Source organism: Peromyscus maniculatus, chromosome 9 (genome assembly GCF_049852395.1).
Source record: "Peromyscus maniculatus bairdii isolate BWxNUB_F1_BW_parent chromosome 9, HU_Pman_BW_mat_3.1, whole genome shotgun sequence".
Taxonomy (NCBI): Eukaryota; Metazoa; Chordata; class Mammalia; order Rodentia; family Cricetidae; genus Peromyscus; species Peromyscus maniculatus.
Window position 1 is genome coordinate 75280602 of NC_134860.1, and position 16330 is coordinate 75296931.

The following is a 16330-nucleotide window of genomic DNA, read 5'->3' on the forward strand; positions in this document are numbered from 1 at the left end:
TATGCAGTGAAAATGCTACACCCAATCATCAGTTGGTTTTGTTTCCTGGGATGTCCGTATTCTACCTGCTGCTTTCTACCTTGATGAAAAAGCAAAGTGAGTTGTGAGCGGCCCCACCTTTCTTTCTGTGCTGTGCTATCTGGGGTAGGGCGTTAGCTACTATTTAGAATGTGGTTGTCTTTTTTCTGTGTGACTCCCAGTCCTAGCTCACGGGAAGGCATCCTCCTGGGGCTGTCAGTGTGCTTACTCACTGCTGACTCACAAATGCACTTGGCATTGCATCTCACTCATCTCCCACATGTTTTGGAGTTCTATTTTCATGGGACACTGAGAAAGCCACATGCAAATGAAGTAGAAAGGAACAGTGGACACGTGACCTCCTCTGTTCACCACGTGTGTTCCTTTGTCCTGATAGACTTCATGCAGCAGATGTTCAACAGGATCATGGCAGAGTATAACCAAGAGCAGACCCTTGGAGGGTGGGGCTCTCTGTGGCCGCATAAGTAATGTCTATCGGACAGCCCTGCCTGGTGGGAAACCAGCAAAGGCTGTTTCAGGTTGAGCATCCCTAACACAGAAATCAGAAATTTGAAATGTCCTAAAATAGAAAACATTCTCCTTGGTGCTAACTTGAGACCACAAGTGGAAAGATTCTGTGCCTGACTTCATGTGACAGGCTGTAGTCAAAATATAAGCACACTAAAAATACCATGTAACATTTCAGGTATGCGTATGTGATACATAAATGAATTTCATGTTTAGACTTGGTTCTCATCCCAAGATGTCTCATTATGTGAATGCAAATGTTACAACATCTGAAAGAATGCAGAATCCAAAATGTTCCTCTGAAGCATTTTAGTAGTGATCCCCAAGCTGTCCCGGGCAGATGGAGCTGAGCCATAGTGAAGGGCTTGAACACCTGTGAGAGTTTGGAGGTGAGGGTGTTGTTTGAGCAGGTGGTAAGGGAGATCGCTCATAAGGAGGGGCATCGGAAGGGCTTCCACGGGAGAGGAGACCTGTGCCGTGCCCCTGAGGGATGGTAGACAGAACCTGGTAGTTCAGAGAGCCGCTGCAGACCAGAGTAGCCTGAGCAGAGAGAACGTGGTGTGGATATAGATCACTTGCCGTGTGCAGCGTGAGAATAGTGAATAAGATCGTTGCTTCCTCATTCTCATTTATATTGCATAGGGTCTATAAATCTGCAAACACAATCCTGAGAGAAACATCAGATTTATATGTGTGATTTTTCAATAATAGCCTATGTAATTTATATTAACTTTAGACAATTTCCCCCCAAAATGAAACACTATTAATTCTCTGCCTTGCTCTTGGAATGATTACAGTTAGAGAGATAAATCTTGATTTCTCTTTTCAAGTGTGTCGCCTTGAGGAGAAGATTAGGCATACATGCCACATGTTCTTTTCTTTATACCTGAACTTGGGAATGTTGCCCTCAGGTCTCAGAAGCAGGATATGAGTTCTGACATGTTCTCTGTCAGCCTAAGAGAGGAGGCCACAGTTAGCTTATTCAACTGGATAGGCTTCAAATTGGGAAGTATAGTTTATTAGGTGGCAAACTCCGTGGCCAAAAAAAAGTAAGGACTTTGGTATTTTGGCTGGTCCCAGAGGGTGCTTCTTGCTTTGTTTCCCCTACAGAGCTCATCCATTCTTAGTGAGCTCCATTAGGCTCTGGCGTTTGCTTCTTTGTATTTCTGTATCAGTGTGGGGCCTGAATCACTAGGCTTGTCTGTGAGTACCTTATAGCTTGGTACGTTTATGATATCCCCTCTTTTTACCCATGAGCTCTGTATCTCTTAGCCCTGGAACCACTGCATTGTGATCTCTAAGACAGGAAAATGTCAGGCACATTAGCCACTCAGAGCTGAGGTAGACACCCGGGCAGCTAGAGAGCAAGTCAGAATCTCAGAAAATGAAACTCATGAGAGAGTGTGTGTGTGTGTAATGCTACAACTCAATGGGAAATGTGAAAATAGTTCTTTATGAAATGGGGGTCTTCCTTTTAAAAGGCTTAGGAACCTTTGTGGAAACTTTTATCTGGCATTGATCTTATCCTGAGAACAAAGCTCAACATCTAAACATCACCCTAGAGGCCCCGCCTCCCAAATTCATGGCCCTGGAGCTGAAATATATAGCATATGAATTTGATGGGAACAAATTCAGACCATAACTTTTGACCCAGAGCCCCAGATTCATCTCCTCCTCCTCCTCCTGTCATTCTATCCCTTGGCTTCAGTCTCTTAATTTCTTCCAGCATCAAATTTCCCTGCAGCTGTGAGGCTGTGAGCCCAGAGGTCACATGCTTCTGAAATACAATGGAAGGATGGGCTTGCATTTGACATTGCCTTCTGACAAGGGGACATAGAAAAGAGGAATAAAGGAATGCAAATCCTTTGTAAGTCTTAAACCTGGAAATAATCTTGGCGTTTGTTTCCCGCCTTCCAGACCCACTGGGCTGAGGATTCATCCCCCTCTGCCCCAGGTCTGTTAAATGTAACCCCAACTTTAGTTTTCACACTGAAATTCTTTGTCTTCAGCTTTTCAAGGCTGACATTGCATACTGCTGGCTCCATGTTTAGGGGTTTTGGGGTAGCTCTTGCACGACAACTCCTGTAAATTAGCACCTCAAGATTCTGCCTAGGCCTGCCAGTTAAAGCCCTTTGGGGCAGCTGCCAAGATTCCACATGGCCCACTGGAACCACAGTTGGGATATCCAAGGAGTACAGTGCTGGAATGTGGCAGCCCTGAGCAAAGAGCCCTAAACCCCCATACATTCCCTGAACTCCTCCTCTGAGACTGTCCTGCTCCCCAAGCCCTATCTCCCCAGACTCAGGATGGGCATGACAGCCCCTCATAGTGAACTCTAAAATATTTATCAGCTCATCTCCCATTGTCCTTCTGAATTGGGTATGGTTTCTTCTCTCTGTGTTAACCCATTTACCCAATGGTTGTTTGGATACACACTTGGTTTTTCTTCCCTAACATTAGGCCTTATTGCTTACATGGCTTCGCTAAGAACGTCCAAATTTATCTTCTCCTTCCATTTCTGTTAATACCATCTTTAAATCATTTCTATGGACTAAAATTTTGCTGTAAGAAACAACACAGCACCTACCTCGCATGCTTTGCTGATTAGAGATTTCTTCTGCCAACTCTCCTAGTCCACTACTTTAAATTCTGCCTTCCCCGAAGTCTTAGGACACCGAGGGAACTCAGCCAAGTTCTTTGCTGCATCGTAGCAAGTTTGCCTCTTCCTCCAGTTCCCAGTACTTCACCTTCATTCCTTCTGAGGAGTGATCTCTTCGTATTTCTGTCAGATTCCCACCATCACTTGGGGAAGCCCTAGGATGACTAAGGACTTGCACTGGAAATCCTTGTCTTCTGACCATCTCACCAGCACCACCCCAGATGCCTGACTCACAGCAATCCTTGATTTCCTCGGTATTCACTTCAAAACTATTCTGGCCTCTGCCTGTTGTCAGCTTCCAAAGCTGCTTCCACTTTTTTTTTTTTTTTATTGTCATAGCTACACCCTACTTCCGTGGAACTAGTTTGGACTTAATCCATTTGTACTGTGGTGACAAAATATCTAGCTCTGAGTAATTTATAATGAGGAAACATTTTTCACAAGCGTGGAGGCTGGGGAGACCATGATCATGGCTCTGGCATGCAGTGAGGGCTCACATGGAAGTTGGTGCAAGGGTATGCATGAGAGAGTAAGCCTGCAAGCCCTTTTTATAGTGGCATCAGCCCAGTAAATGCCTCCTCTGTGGTCTCACTTCCCACCATGATTGCATGGAGTATTACGATTTGTAGCTGAAAGTTTTCCTGTGTCCTGCTTGGGCCCTGCAGTCAGGACGAATCTCTCCCACCTGCGTTCTGCAGCCACTTGGTCCCAAATAAACACACAGAGGCTTATATTATTTTTCAAACTACATGGCCTAATGACTCAGGCTTCTCACTAGCTAGCTTTTACATCTTAAATTAACCCATTTCTATAAATCTATACTTTGCCACATGGCTTGTAGCCTACTGGTACTTTTACATCTTGCTTCTCCTGGTGGCGGCTAACAGTGTCTGCCCCTCTCTCCTTTCTCCTCCCATTATCTCTCTTGGATTTTCCTGCCTGGCTCCATCCTGCCCTGCCATAGGCCAATGGAGCTTAATTTATCAACCAATCAGAGCAACACATATTCACAGCATACAGAAAGACAGCCCACAATGACAATTCAAACACATGAATTGTACATTTCTTTGGTAGTATAGCTTTTTGCTAAATTTTGAATAGAATCCTATAAAAATCCTTCAACTTTGCTCTTTTTCAGGATTTTTTGATAACCAGATCATTCATATTTTTGTATGACAAGAAGTTAGTGTCATGTCAGTTTTTGTGGAAATTATGTTGATAATAGCATCCACTTTGATACTATTAATACTTCTATTTCATCATCAGGTATATGGGCCATCACTTATATCTTCATGTTCTATAGCATTTTACAGTTTGAAAAAGGGGTCTTTCATGTTTGTTACATCTGAAAATGCTGTTAGAAGTGTAGAATGTTGAAATAGTCTTGCATTTTGGGTTAAATACTGTATCCATGGGGTACTATTTTTTATTTTATTTGCTAGTCTTGGTTTACAAACGCTTTCTTAGGAATTCTTGTTATCTTTGTCTGTGAGTTATATTGGTTTACAGTTTCCCTTTCTTGTAATGCAGGTACCACGCTTGGGTATTAGGGCAGTAGCAGAACTGCTGGATCATGCGTTTTCTTCTTTTTGATTTATTTCTGAGAATCAAGATTGGGTTTGCTGACATTTATTATTGTTTGTCTTTTTTCTATTTCACTTTTTTCTACTTTATTAAAGCTTCCTTTCTCCTTAAGTTGACAGCATAGATCATTGACATTAAGCCTTATTTAGTACTTAATATAAATCCTCAAAACTTCTAATCATTAGTTTATAAAGTGTTTTGAAAAATTTTAATATATTATTAGTATTCAGTTCTGTTTTTAACTTCGGCCTACAATTTCTTTTTGAACACACAGGTGGATTTAGAAAGATATTGCTCAATTTCCCAATATTTGGCATATTGGATTACATTTCTACACTATGTTACTGATTTACTTAAATGATTTATGAACAGGTAATATTTTATATGATTTGATTCTCTTATGGACTTTTATGTTCACATATATGATCTATTAAAATTTCTTTCTTAAACTAATACATTTATTTATTTGTTTGTTTGTTTGTTTTTTGAGACAGGGTTTCTCTGTGTTGTTTTGGTGCCTGTCCTAGATCTCGCTCTGTAGACCAGCCTGGCCTCGAACTCACAGAGATCCATCTGGCTCTGCCTCCGAGTGCTGGGATTCTTTAAAAGTTCTTTTGTGTTGGGACTGGAAAGGGCAAAGTACTTAAGCATCCTTGCTGCTCCTGCAGAGGACCCACATTTGGTTCCTAGCCCTGTGTCAGCTGGCTGACCTGTAAGTCCAGTGTCAGGAGATCCTATGCCATCTCTAGACCTCCACAGGTACTCACAGTGCTCGCTCGCTCTTTCTCTCTCTCTCTGTCTCTCTCTGTCTCTCTCTGTCTCTCTCTCTCTCTCTCTCTCTCTCTCTCTCTCTCTCTCACACACACACACACACACACACAGATATTTAATGGAAAGCATTTCTAAATTTATTCAGTTATAATTGCATATATATAATGTTCTTTGATCAAATCCACTTCCATTATCCTCTTGTCTCCCAATAAATGCCTTTTTTCCATGCCCACTCCGCAACTGCTTTGACATCTTTTCTTTGTATGTGTGAGAGATCCATTGAATCTGAGTTGCCTGCATGAGCAGGGGTCAGGGACTATTTTTCTTGAGTGGGAGATAAGCTACCAAGGAATATTTTTAAGTGTGCTTGGCAAGTATGTTTCCTAGATCAGTTCTGCTTTGCTGAGTTTAATATTCTATACATTTAGGTTAAACTTAGCAGATAATGTTATTGGGGGAGTCAGTTGGCCTTTGGGGTTCTTAGTCTCATTAATAAAAGAATTAAGAATGGACTCAGAAGGAAGCTTGATGACTATTTTATTAGAGTTTGGAAGGAAAGCAACAGAGCAGGCGAGGGGTAAATTTGTGCAGCTTGGAGAGAGAGGGACATGGAGAAGAGGAAGAGGCAGCTGTGTGTCTTGAGTTAGGGTTTAAGAAAACAGGGATAGTCTTCAATGGAGGTTGGCAAGCAGCTGTAGAAAGGGGTGTGTTTATGGCTGGGTGTGTCTTTAGACAGGAAAGTTATAAAGCCTTAAGTGTCAAGGAAAATAGACTTAGGTTCTTGGCCAGTATCTAAAAAAGAAACAGAAAGAAGGGAAAGAAAAAGCTGTGTGCTTTTTGAGGTAGAACTCCGAAAAAAAAATAGGCAGTCTTAGGGCTGTCCTGCCCAGCGGGAGCTCCGTAAACAACTGCAGGAAGGGAGTGCTTTCTGAAAGTCTAAGAATAACCTTATGAGGGGATAATTATTCTTCCCATCTCCTTAGAGTTTTTCCATCCTGTGGAGTGATCTCAAGGAGGAGTGCTTGGCAAGCCCAGTTGGATTCACTCTTGAGAGAGGAAGAGAAGACAATGGCATTTAGTGCTAAAATTTTGGAATAGATCAGAATGTTGTGTTTCTGCGCAGAGCCAAAAGACAGAACACAGATATCATTCCTTTGACCAGGAGAAGGTAGTTTTCCTTCAATGGGGCTCAACAGAGTCCAGCTACCTCCACCTTTTCTTATGGTACTTGCGATCCCAAGGAGGGACAGTTGTGATGGATTCCTTCCTGGTGTTGCTAGGGAAGTGGAAGGCGAGGCCCAAAGCTGACCACGAGAAGTCCACCCTTAGTGACCTCCCAGGCTGCTAACCCCTGCCAAGCTACTTAACATTAATGTTGTTATGATTAACTGTGGCCATATTGCGTTGTCACTTCCCAAGAAAGGAATGTTTAAACCTTACTCTTGCCAGTTTTTAGTGTAAATCATACTCTTGGGAGTAGACATTCTGGATGGGATGCTGCACTAAGGAAATGGTCCTTTCACTTCGATAATGGCTCTGCCATTGTAAAGTACATTCATTTCTTTCTGGAATTACTCATTTGTTGAAGTCTGCCTTCTTCAAGTATTCCCCTAGCCACATTCTTTTTCTTTTTTATGAATTAATGTTTGTTTTAATCTTTTCATTAATTTTTAGTTAGGATGTAAAGTAGTAGTTTCATCATGGCATCTCTCATCCATGTGTGTCATGTATGACCCCCCACTCCCTCCCCTACTCCCCTCTCCAGTGTCTCCCCCTCCAAGTGTTTACCTCTCCTCCTCCTTTTACCTTCCGCCTCTCTTAAGATTTCTTCCTACATTCCTGTTATTCTTTTCTAGTTCTATGTTTAACAAACACCCACACATAAATACACATATAAACACACACACGTAAATACACATATAAACACACACACGTAAATACACATATAAACATGTACATGTAAATACACATGTAAACACACACACATCATTTTAAATGTAGCTGCTGCATCTGAGGGAAAACAGTCCTGTTGGTTGTCTTCCTCAGTACTTTGCTTAACATGATTTCCAGTTGCATCCATTTTCATGCACATATTTCATCTCATTTTCTTTATGGCTTCAGAACATTTCATTGTGTGTATGTGTCCTGGTTCATCTGTTGGTGGACATCTAGTTTGGTTTTATTTTCTGGCATTCATATGTGTGAATGAATATATATATTATATGTTATGTATAATGTTATAGTTATATAGAGAGATATAAAAAATAAACTCTTCCTTCTGTCTTGAGTCACCTGAAGTTTACTTTTCAGACTGTGTAGTTGGCCGCTGTATTATATAGTATAACCATCTGTGTTGTAGAGTTGTGGTGTAACTATAGTCAGTGTATAGTCAGTGTCACTATTGGAGTTTTTCTTTAAGTGTGCAGCCCTTTGATTTGGCTTTTGGTGGTCTCTTCTGTTCTCATTTGGGATGATGTCATCTTAGGACTACTTTCTACTTACTGTTGGTTTTTTTTCTTCTTTTTCTTGTTTCTCTTTTCTAATTTCCTTTGAATTCACAAGATTTACTTTTGCTTAAAAACATTCATTCATTCCATTTAATATTCTATATGATCCTCCCTCATTTAAGATACTCTTACTTTTATCATGTCTCTGTTAGTAACTTCATTCAATTATTATCTACAACCTTCCTTTCTTATCAAGAAAAACCACCGAGGCTCTGATATCTCGTTATCTGTACCATTTTGGCATTTTAGAGTTTTAGGTTTTTTGTTATAAAAGACAATATTTTAAAGTTTGAGCATGAGTTGGGGGGCTTATTTTAGTTACCATTTTGTTAAATATTGGATAATGTTCATTTTAAAATATACTCCACTGGACTCAGGCTTGCTGTTAAAAATGGAAGGTGTGAACCTAATAAAGAAATCACTTTAAAGGAAGGCTCATAGAAAAGTGGTGAACAGTGTTTAGGTGGTGGTGGTGTTTTATAGTGATCCGTTTTTTTAATGGACATTAGGGGAAAATAAATCTAAGAGTTAATGCAGAATTTAAAACAAGTTCTTTCAACTCTGATTCTATCATCTGTTTGCTGTGTGTTTTGCCTTAAAGGATGGTCAGCTGCTCAGTAAAAATCTGTCTGGAAAGATTACTTAGATTTTTCTATAGAACTCAGGTATAGGTTCATTATGGAACATCTGGCAATAGAGAGGAAGAAGACAGATAACCTAATATTCTCCAAGAGTTCTAAAGACATGGCCAAGCATCGTTCTGGAGCTGCCTGTGTTTATGGCCTCAGAAGTCATGTCCATTCAAGGGGTTGGCCGTACTCCTTCTTACTTAGCATTGAATAGGCAAGCAATGGCAAAGTGTGGGCTAAAGAAGAAAAGGCTGGAGGCTTGGATGAAGCGGTTAGTCCACTTGTGCCGCTGTAGGGGAGGTACTCTATACACCATGCCCAGCAAAGGAGGCACGTGGAAAGAACCACCACATACTCCTCTGCCTCCCCCCTCATCCCTCCTCAGGGTCTTCAGTTGTCTGTCATAGGCAATTTCTGCTGTTGTAGCAAAATACCTTGGCCTGGGTAATTTATGGCAACAGAAATTTGTTGCTCACAGTTATGAGGCTAGACCTGGTATGGTTGACAGTAGCACCTTTAGTATCTGACGAGGGCCTGTTCCACATAGATGCTACCTTCTCTTTGTTCTCACATGCAGAACGGGTGAAGGAGTTTCACTAATACTACCTCTTAATACTGTTTCACCTTATGAAGTTGGTGGGTGTGCAGGCACATACAGACCAAAGCATCACATGAGATCACATTCTAGACCTCCAAGTCTGCTGGTCAGTGGTCTCCTGCCTATGCCAGTGAGTAAGGTTGAACCTAAGGAAAATCATTAGCCAACTATTTTAGCATCGGATAAAAAGCTCTCCTCTCAGGAGCTGGAATGATAAAGCACTCATAACTCCATTCCCTGGTGCCTGGCTCTATTTGTCCTCTTAATTGGTTTGGAACTTACAAAGGGTATTATTATCCATCCTTTAAGACTTCTATATACTTTTGTATTATGATGATCAAAATGATAGCAATATTTGATATCAATGTCAGTAGTAAGAAGAATATAAATGAATTGAGTGCTATGTATGTATGTATGTATGTATCTATCTATCTATCTATCTATCTACCCTATATATCTACATACTAATCTATCTACACACACACACACACACACACACACACACACACACACACATCTAAAGAGAGTTAGACCAAGTGAAAAGATCAAGTCAAGTCTCAGTAAGTTTCATAGTGAATGATTCCACTTATTTTTGAAATGATAGAATTACAGAGATCTAGAACAGATGAATGGTAGTCAGTGATAGGACGGGGTAAGTAATGTATGGGGATTCCTTGGTAAGGATGGAAGAATTCAGTGGATTATAATAGTGGTTATAAGAGTCAATTCACTGGATAAAACTACATGTGTCTGTGTATCCACACACTATGCTAATACTGGTAAAATTTGAATAAGACCTAAAACCTATGTATATACATATTATGCCAATATATTTTCCAGGACTTGGGAACTATGTAAGATGGCATCATGGAGGCAGATTGGACAAAGTGTACACAACATCTGTATTATTTTTTGCAACTTCCCTTGAATTGATAGTTGTCTCCAAATACAATATTTAGAAACATATACGGACATTGTCACTTAATCTCAAGTAAGAGTTAGTAAGCCAGGGGATGAACTGAAGTTCAGAAGGCTTCATGTGGAGGATATTTTCTAGGAATAAATTCTGTCTCTGTTTAAGTCATGATACAAATAATCTTGAAAACCCCCTAGACTGTCCATTCAATAATAAGTTTCCACAGTTCCACCAGTCTCTTCTAAAAGCTTGTTCATGGAATCCAAAACCCTTCAGTTCTTCTGTTGCTAGTTAGACGGGCTTGTGAATTGCCTGGCTGTCTTCCTTGGAGTCTGATACTTAAGAAGCTACGATTCATCTGTGAATGTATAAATGCATTCTCATTTAGTAATGGTTGTAACAAGAATCCAGATCCTTTCTATAAACAAAGGATTGGGGGAGGGAGTTCAGACTTCGGAACAAACAATCGCTGCCATTGGTAACAACTCTTCTCTCTCCAGGCATGCACCTGTCTGTGTTCACTCCTTAGCAGCATCGTAGACTTCGAAGCCTATTAGTCAAGATCTGAACCATTTTCTTTGTTCTTGCAATCTCTATATGCAAACTCAGTAGCCTTTGAGAGCTAATCTCCCTGTGTGCAGAGTAATTACAGCAAAGTAAATAATCTCCAGTGTTGGGATTCCCTTTGGAAATGGTTTAATATCTTATCTCTCAAAACTAGTTTTCATTGCACCCGAAAGGCCTGAGAAATCCCCTTAGTATTCAGAAAAGGAGTAACTTTCAGAACACTCTGGAGCCCCTCTCCAGCCATTGTTGTTGTGTGGGGACATTTTCCCCATCCTATGAAAAAACCAGCTCTCTGCTCCCTTTACCCAGCCTGTGCAGTGTGTGCGGGTGGGTGGGAGTACCCTCTGTATAGCCCACACTTCAGTTCAGATTTTGTGAACTGAATCAGAAGTTGCTGTGGGCAAGGAAAGTGATCTTTGTGACTGTGGATCCTTCTATGGGGGAACATCTTTTTCCATCCCCCTCTCTCAATTCTATAATGACACTCCAATATTTTATTAGGGGCCACCCAGCTTCCCACAACACGTTCTGAAGAAGCCTGTGTGACCCTGTAGGTGATGATTTCCTGGGATTTGTGTGTATGTCAGAGGGGTCGTGGTGCACACTGTAAACACTATACATATGCATGAGTTGGACAGAGGGCAACCATTGGGTGTCATTTGTCAGGGGACATTCACTTTTTTTTTTAAACCAAGGCATCTCCCTGGGACATGGACTTTACCAATAAGACTCAGCAGATTGGTCAGTGAGTCCCCAAAATTCTGCTTATGTCAACCTCCCAGGTGCTGGGTTTACAAGCATGTGGTACCTAGCTTTTTAAATAGATTCTGGGGATCGAACTCAGGTCCTTGTGCTTGCGCGACAAGTATTTTGTTCACTAAGCCATCTCCCCGGCCTCCTTACTGGAAGTAAAAGAAAATCCATTTATTTATTTGTTGTATGTGTGTACGCACACACGCATGTTTGCCATGGCGTTCATTGTTGAGCTCAAAGGACAACTTGTGGGAGTTGGCTCTCTCCTTTCGTCATGTGGGTTTCTGGGATCAAACTCAGGGAGTCCGGTTTTGGGATAAGTGCCTTTCCTGGCTGAATCAGCTTGCTGGACCCCCTGCTGGGATTTTTCAGCCTTGATAAGGGTTGTGGTGTTTGTCCCAGTCTCCCTACAGGCTTCAGGAGGGGTTATTTTGCTGTTGCTTCCTACATCCCATGACAGCCAGCACCTAGTCTGAGCTCTTTGCTCCTGTATCTGAAATGACGGATGCCAGACCTCAAAGTACCGAAGCAATGTTTGCTGTTTGAGCCGTGAGCTTGTTCTTCTCACAGGCTGTGGACAAGTGTATGGCTGGAAGCTCTGCCCTTTGCCTAAGGTTGGAACTACAGGAAGAACCTCCAAGCCTCCGTGACTCATGTTCTTCCCACAGCAGGACTGTTAGGCGACAGGTTGTTTGGAACAAATATATCTCTCATGAAGTGTGCAAAGACATGTGCTGCTAGCAGTTTGCAGCCGTTCCAGAATCGTGAAAAGTCTAGTGTTGATTGAAGCATTCTATCTTTGATCATGGTGTTAAGATGGTTTTTGCTCTTACTTTTCCCTCAATAAAATATGAGGAGGAAACAACTATTCATAGCTGTGGTGTTTTATTTCTATTAAACGTCAGCATTCTGGTGTTCTAACAGATGCCTTTTGAGAGCCCTGCATGGTTTGTACACATCTGTGATCGCAGAATTCTGCAAGTGGAGGCCAAAGAATTGTAAATGTGTGCTCCACAGTGAGTTCAAGGCCAGTCAGGGCTACAAGTAGTCTGGCTATTTCAGACCCTCTAAAAGGATTCCTTTAAATAATTTAAGTTGTTTGAATTTGAGCTCATACTGTTTCATAACCATCGAGTCTCACATTTTTGTTGTGATGTTCTTTGCTATTTTTCTGATTACGCTAAGAATTGTAGTCTTTGGAAATTTGTTTCCAATTTCATATAACTGGTGTTTTCCTTGTCTTTAATAATACTTTTTAGATCTAAGTTAACTGTTACTTTCTGATGTTATTCATGAAGAATGTGTCATTCATAAGGTTACAAAAATAAGGGAACTTGAGACTAACAAGCAAAGCTTTCCTTGTGACTGAGCATCATTGTTAGATACAGTTAGGTGAAAACGTTAGTGAAAACCAGTGAGGTGGAAAGGATTGCCTAGTGGCTTCTCTCATTCTTCTCCTTCCTCTATTTCTCTTGTGCTCCAGTTACTCCTCCTAACGCTCAATGCTGTTTGGATAGATTTCCTCTTCTTGTTTCTTTCTCTCTCTTCTCACTCTTCCCGATGTAGGTGTTCTTTGGGGATCCATCTTTGCCTTCCTCCACCCCACACGCTCAATTCCTTTCAGCTCTGAGCCTTTCCTGGGAGGACAGGAAGAACAATGGATGCTCCATCTACTGTAGCATATGAGAGCCCACATCAGTCATGCCTCCCTAGGCGGGGTGCAGAGAGAGGGGTGGCTGGGTTCTGATTGGTCCTCAGAGCCCAGCAATCTGTTCATCTTGATGTGTACTAGATCCTTCCTAGAACTTCATGCCTTCACACTAACTTGGCCCTCGACTAGACCTGGGGTGGATGCCACTCAGCTTCCGAGTTAGTAGCAGGTGATCTATTCTGAGACGGTTCACTTTTCTCACTGGAAATTCCTTTTGCCATGTGTCACAGGCAAAATTAAAACTCTTACAGATCAGTACTAGGTAGGTTGGTTAAGCCTAAGTTGATGATGTCCCATAGAGAGTTGTAGTTGGATAATCACTTGCCAATCGCAAGGCTTGCCCAATGTTGGATCAGTTTTCCTAAGTCCTTACACTCTCTCACTTGGTCTCCTTTGCAACCTTGGTGGCCAGAGTATCTGCTGCCATCGGTCTTGTAACAGAGTGTCCTGCTGCCATGGGTCTTGTAACAGAGTGTCTGCTGCCGTCGGTCTTGTAACAGAGTGTCTGCTGCCGTCAGTCTTGCAGCGGGCTGGCTTTCTTCTCCCTCTTCATCACTCTGAAGGTGTCAGCAATGGCTTTCACTGGGAGAAACATTTCTGAAGCTCCGATTGGCCTTGTTGGCCTACTGGGCCCCAGTTGCAAGTCCCCTGATATCTTAAACTCAATATATGTCTAAGGTTGACCTCTCTCTCTTATCAGCACCTCCTCTAGGCTTTACCTTGATGTTGTTAGTGACACAACCATATTTCTCATCTTCCACACCCAAAACCTGGAGTTACGTTTCCTTCCGTCAACTTCTTCACTTTTCCTATTCAGCCATCGGCAAAGGGTTGATCCATCACAGACTCTGGTAGCTTTTGAAAAGTCTTCATTCTTGTTTATTTAGTCTCTTTTTTGTTTAAATGGGTCCCTAAGCAGGATGTAATTCCTCCTTAATTTTCCCTCCACAACTTTGTTATTACTTAAGGGCCAGTAAAATTGTTTTCTGCTCCTTCAAATAATTTCCCTATGATGTGTCTGGCTGGAAATACTCTTTTTGAAGGAACAAAACAAACCCCACAATGTATTCCAGAGTTATTTTTTATGTCTGTTGAATTGTCCTTGGTATAATGAAAGAACTTGGGATGCAGATATTAGAGCCCCCGCCCACCCCTTTGTGAGTCCCTTATTGGCACAGGGAACCCCACCCAGATGGTCCTGAATCATTTCAAGAATGCTGGGCATTATTGGTATCTGGGCATGGATAGCCCTGATCTAAGCATCCCAGTAATTCTGTGCTTCTTTAACGCACCTAAACTATTTTGTTGTGTTTATATTAACAGAATGCCAAAATTTCCATTCTTTATCAAATATTTCTATAAGCACTTTCTTTTTCCTCAGCGGAACTTCTCAACCAGAATGCAGAGGGGGCAGAAATGAAGCAAGGTCCAATTGCAGAGAAAATGGTACCACCACTTTAGAGAACGGTTGACATTTACCCAGCAGTTCTCCTCCAGGTATGTTCCACAGAGAACTGAAAAATGCGTGTCCACATAAACAGCTGCTCACAGATAGTAATAGCACTGTTCATTGTTCCATAATAGAAAAAGTGGGAACACCCAAATATTCATTACCTGATGAAGGAATGGACAAACTGTGGTGTATCCATACAGCGGAATTTTATTTGAATATTAAAAGTGCTTAGGTATTGCATTATAAATGAATCCTAAAGACAATGGTCTAAAGCAAAAGTAGCCAGCAACAAATGATACCATGTTGTATGATTCTATTGATGTGAAATGTCTAGAATATGTAAATCCATGATTTTGCCTCTTGTGAGTTGTAGGTCTGGCATAGGCAATAATGTCTAATGAAATTTTTTTTTAAGATGATGAAACTTGTATGGAATTAGATGATATTTTATTAGGTTTCTGTTGCTCTGAAAAAGTCCGTGACCAAGATCAATTTGAGGAACAAAGGATCTTTTTTCATCTGACAGTTCCATATCACGGTCCATCACTGAGAGGATCAGGGCAAGAACCCAAACAGGGAAGACACTTGGAGGTAGGCGCTGATTCACAGGCCTTAGAGGAGTGCTGCTCACTCCTTGCTCCCCATGGCTTACTCAGCCTGCTCTCTCATAGTCCCCAGCCAACGCCCACGGACTGGGCCTTCCCACAGCAACTACTAAAGAAATGCTCTACAGGTTTGTCTACAGCCTGATCCTTTGGAAGCATTTTCTCAACTCAGAGTCGCTGTTCCCACGTGACTCGAGCTTTTATCAAGTTGACATAAAAGTAGCCAGCACAGATATTATGATAACGTCACAGTCACTTGAAAGCTGCCCAAGCTAAAAGGCATTGACGTCTCTTTTGAACCCACAAGGTGACTAAGAGCAGAATGAAATCTTGGAGCCTCTGCCTTCGTTTTTCTCGTCTCCTTTAGTTTGGGTCATGCCTATGCCTGCCAAGCAATGCCTGTGTCCCTCTCTGTTGTGGTTTGAATATGAAATGTTGCAGAGAGCTCTGCTTGAGGGTTTGAAGACTTGGTCTCCAGCTGATAGAGCGTTTGAAGAATGTTCTGGAACCTTTGGGGGTGAGGGCCTAGTGAGGAGAGGTCGGTATTTGGAGACAGGCCTTGGGGTTATAACTTGGCCCTACTTCATGTCCTTTATCTGCTTCCTGGTCCGTGGAGATATGAGCAAACAGACCCGCATCCCTGCAACCATGTCTTCCCATCATGCTGGACGGAACTGAAATGAATCCATCCCTGCTGGTGTTGCTTCTTCTTGTTCAGTATCTGGTAATTTCAATAGGAAAAGTGACTAAAACATGAACCTGTCTCTTCTTCCCTCCTCTCCCCTCTCATACACACACACACACACACACACACACACACACACACACACACACACACACACACACACACTAGCACTGAGAACACAGAGATACATTTTTATTCTAAGCATGCCCAATCTTCTTGGATTTTATGAACCAGAAAAGCTCAGAGGACAGAGCATTCATCCCCCATAGGTGAAGGGAATACCCTGGAGCAGAAGTATTCATTTTACAGGAAACAGATTGATCCTTCAAGCAAAGGCACGGACTCC

The 16330-nt window shown here is 41.8% G+C and overlaps 1 protein-coding gene across 7 annotated transcripts in view; it reads left to right on the plus strand.

Moving 5' to 3' along the window:
* Enox1 (ecto-NOX disulfide-thiol exchanger 1) overlaps positions 1-16330 on the plus strand; it is a 565632-nt gene that overhangs the window by 63213 nt on the left and 486089 nt on the right. For 5 of the 7 annotated variants that reach the window (XM_076545410.1, XM_042285220.2, XM_042285223.2 and 2 more), the window contains exon 2: positions 14623-14738. The exons of the other annotated variants lie outside the window; for them this stretch is intronic. The gene's annotated coding sequence lies outside the window, so the exon portion shown is untranslated. The remainder of the gene's footprint in view (positions 1-14622; positions 14739-16330) is intronic. 7 annotated transcript variants of the gene reach the window in all.